The sequence below is a fragment of the Eutrema salsugineum genome, unplaced genomic scaffold (genome assembly GCF_000478725.1).
Source record: "Eutrema salsugineum unplaced genomic scaffold, Eutsalg1_0 scaffold_3, whole genome shotgun sequence".
NCBI classification, from domain to species: Eukaryota; Viridiplantae; Streptophyta; class Magnoliopsida; order Brassicales; family Brassicaceae; genus Eutrema; species Eutrema salsugineum.
This window is the reverse complement of record NW_006256756.1, coordinates 6,010,440-6,014,541: the sequence shown is the minus strand read 5'-3', so window position 1 is coordinate 6,014,541 and position 4,102 is coordinate 6,010,440.

The window sequence follows — 4,102 nt, the reverse complement described above, 5'->3', positions numbered from 1 at the left end:
TTTCTCATATGTGTCCTTTCTCCATTAGTTCATCGACTTGTCTTTGTAACTCCTTTGTCTCAACCGGATTGGTTCTATAAGCAGGGCGATTAGGCAATGAAGCACCAGGCATGAAATCAATCTGATGTTCAATGCCTCTAAAAGGAGGTAACTCTTTAGGATTATCTTCAGGGAAGACATCATTGTATTCCTGCAAAAGAGTTTGAATTTTACTCGGCAAAACCGGTGTGAGGTTAGTCATATTGGTGAGAGCCTCCTTAAACACAAATAAAAGAACCGGTTGGTTAGAACTAAGAGATCTTTTGACATCACCAGCCCTCAGGTAGAAGTTAGATGCTTTAGTAGGCGGCTTTGTCTTTTGCTTTAGCTGCATTTGATCTTGGTAGACTTCTTGTGGCGTCAAAGGTATGAGGGTTGTCTTCCTGCCTTTAAAAATAAAGGAATACTTGTTAGTAAACCCATCATGAATAACCTTTCGATCCGATTGCCATGGCCGGCCTAGAAGTATGTGTCCTGCGTCCATGGGCAACACATCACACTGTTTCTCGTCTTCATATCCTCCAATAGTAATAGGGACCATGACACGGCTGTTGACCTTTAATTCCCCATCATTATTCAACCAGTTGAGCTTATAGGGTCGGGGGTGCTTCTCGGTGGCTAGGTTGAGCTTTTGAACCATCTCTTGACTGGCTACGTTGGTGCAGCTACCGCCATCTATGATGAGACTACAAACTTTTCCTTGTACAAGGCACCGGCTATGAAACAAATTCTCTCTCTGCTCCTCTTCCATAGCTTTGGCTTGCACGCTTAGAGACCTTCTTGATACAAGTAAGGAGCTTTGAGCAGGAAGCTCTTCATGTTCAGAATGAGATTCGGCTTCAGACTCAGCTGTTGATTCCCATTCACCATCGTCTTTGAGTATCATGATCTTCTTATTCGAACACTCGTTTGCGTAATGCCCTCTTCCAAGACACTTGAAACACTTAACGTCTCTGGTTCTTGTTGGCCCCATAGCTTTGTTTCGGTTATCTGATACCGAAGTGAATGACTTAGGTTCTTCTTTAGAGACACCAGCTGGCTTCTCTTCTTTTGATACTGAACTCGGCTTCTCCTCTCTAGAATATCTTGGTTTAGTAGGCATTCCTCCAGCTCCATAAACGGTTTTGGTGTTTCTCCTCTTGAGCTGTTGTTCTATGAGGATGGCCTTATGCAACATATCTTCTAATTCCTCATATTGCTGCATCTCAAGATTGTCTTGAATCTCTCTGTTCAATCCTCCTAAGAAACGAGACATAGTGGCTTCAGCATCTTCTCGAATATCAGCTCGTAGCATCAAGGTCTCCATGTCTTGATAGTAATCTTCAACAGATCGGTTGCCTTGTGTGAGCCGTCTAAGTCTTTGGTGCAATTCTCTATGGTAGTGACTTGGCACAAACCTTTTTCTCATGAGAGATTTCATCTCCTCCCAAGTATCAATAGGAAATTGCTGATTTCTTCTTCTAGTCGTAACAACCTGATCCCACCAACAAAGAGCATAATCGTAGAACTCGGTAGTGGCTATCTTCACTCGATTAATCCCGGCGAATTGTTGGCAATTGAACAACAATTCGATCTTCTTTTCCCACTCTAAGTAGGCATCAGGGTCGTTTTTGCCGTGAAAAAGAGGGATCCTGAGTTTAACTCCTCCAAAACCCTCTTGAACTCGTTCTTCCTTGTGTCGCCTATGCCTTCTTCGACTGTCTCTTGAGGAACTACTAAGAAGACCGTAATAATCTGCATATAAGACAATAGAAAACAAGAGTGCATGTGGTTTGAAAGAGGATTGGTTAAGGTGGGGAACTAGCTAAAGATGAACTAGCCATTCAGGATCAACAGAGAGTGGTAAAAATGGTGAAGGAGTCCTGAATGTATGATTCGTTTTCCTGGTCTAATGCTTCAATGAGAGAATTAAGTCCAAGTTAAGCCCAAATAAAACAGAGCTAGTGTATTCCTTCATCTAAATCGAAATCATTCAAATTCCCTTGGGGTACTTCGTTTCAAATGTGCTTAGCTACCGCCTAGTCTAGTCCTAAATCATGAATGAGCATGTCACTAGGAATAGTCTAAAAGCACACAGTCAACTATCATTGATTCATGTTCATCATTCCCTTTAAAACGTATTTTGTTTTGAAAATCGATTTTGAAAAACTTTAAAGAAAATGCAAAAAGTGTAGATAATGCAAGACTCATGAAAGAAAAGTAGTTAGAAAGGGATGGAACCTCCCCTAGACTTAAATCACACTGTCCTCAGTGTGAAACAAGTCGAGATTGGGTGAGAAAAATGCATAGATAATCGAATTTGGTAAGGCCAAAGAGAACTTACCTGGATCCGGGATGCTGGTGGAGATGGACCGTTCATTCGATGAGGTTTGGGAAGGTGATAGGTGGTGATGGAAGGTGGTGGGAAGTGATGAATGAGGTGGAGTGGGGCTTGGTGAGGTAAAATAAGGTGAAGTGGGTGGTTTGGGGTCGGACATCATCTGAACGACCATCTGCCGCAGTCAAGAGTCACGCAACCGCGGCAAACTGGTGCTCGGTCGAAGAGGTGTTTCCCGCGGTCAGGACGCCTGTGACCGCGGGGGCTTAATTGCGGCCTGTTTCCTGATTCTCCTTGGTTCCTCCTGGGCCGAGCAGTCAGGGACCATCCTTCTTTTTGTTTTTTTTTGATTTTTTGTTTTTTTTGGCTTTTTTGTTTTCTAAGAAACACCTGAAACTAAGAAAAAGAAAAAGATCAATAGAAAAAGAAAGAAAAATCCTAAAGAAAACAATATCTAAATGGGTTGCCTCCCATTAAGCGCTTCTATTTTAAGTCGTTTAGCTCGACTTTGGTGTAGGACGTGGCTTAGTCCTTAATAGGCAATGTCTTGGGACAAGCCCACTTTGCTTCTCCCTGTCTTTCCTTTGTATATCCTTATAACTCCATTCCCAATTGTAAACTTTATCCTTAGGTTTGAGATGGTAGTCTCCTCCAGGATCAAAAATCAGTCTTGGAGCTCCTTTGAGGGATGAGTCTTCAACACCACTTGTAATAGGAGAACGTCTTAGATGCTTGTATGATGAGGTGAATAAGGTCTCTCTCACTTCATGACATTGAACCATGTTTCAAGATACAAGGACAGATGATTCTTTATGATCTGAAGTGGTGGAGATGGTTAAGCATCCAAGGTGAGGACAATTTGGTTGGAGAGGTGTCGCCATGGCTTGAACTGTTGGAGAATTGGTAAAAAAAGCATTGGCCGCGGGTGGAACTGTCGTGACCGCGGTGAAAGGTGGTTTGGGCGCAGGTGCAAGTGTCGCGACCGCGGAGAACATAGGTTGGCCGCTGATAGTGCACTCGCGACCGCGGTGCCGAATGTCCGAGGAGAGGTGTCCAGATCCTCTTGCTTCTTGTCTCCAATTCTTTTTCCTTGAGGAGGGTCTTTGGAAAAGAGTCTTGAGAGCCATTTAAGCTTCACTCTTGCTTCAATTAAGTCTCCATCACATCTCATATGAGCATTAGTTGAAGGTATACATAAGGAAGTACCTTTGTTCATCAAGCTTGTAAATCCGGCGTTTTCTTTGGGTGCTCTTCTTTCTATAACGTATCCAACATCTTTTGTAGTTCCTCCAGAGTCAAATATTGGATCATCTACGCTGCTTATTGTCAGACAATGAGAGTTCCTTGTATGAACCGCCGGATATGAGGTTTTCTTGTTGATCTTTATGAAACTCATACATTGATTCGGGTAGTCGATGAGTGTTTCAACAGATGCCAGGAACGAAGTACCAAATATCAAGGGTTTTGTTCCATCCTTTCTCATCTCCAAATCATGGAAATCAGTTGAAACAAGACAAACTTCCCCTTGAAAAAGCATTTCGGATCTGAAACCGAGTGGAACTGCACCAGAAAAACCTCTATAGTGAATGTAAATCTTAAAAGAATGAAAAATCAAAATACCTATATTCTCTGCAATGGTCTTTGGTATGAGATTCACATCGGGTCCAATATCACAAAGAGAATCACGAAATTTCACTCCCTTGATTGATAATAGGGCATCGAACTTCTCGGGATCCTTAGTCTTAG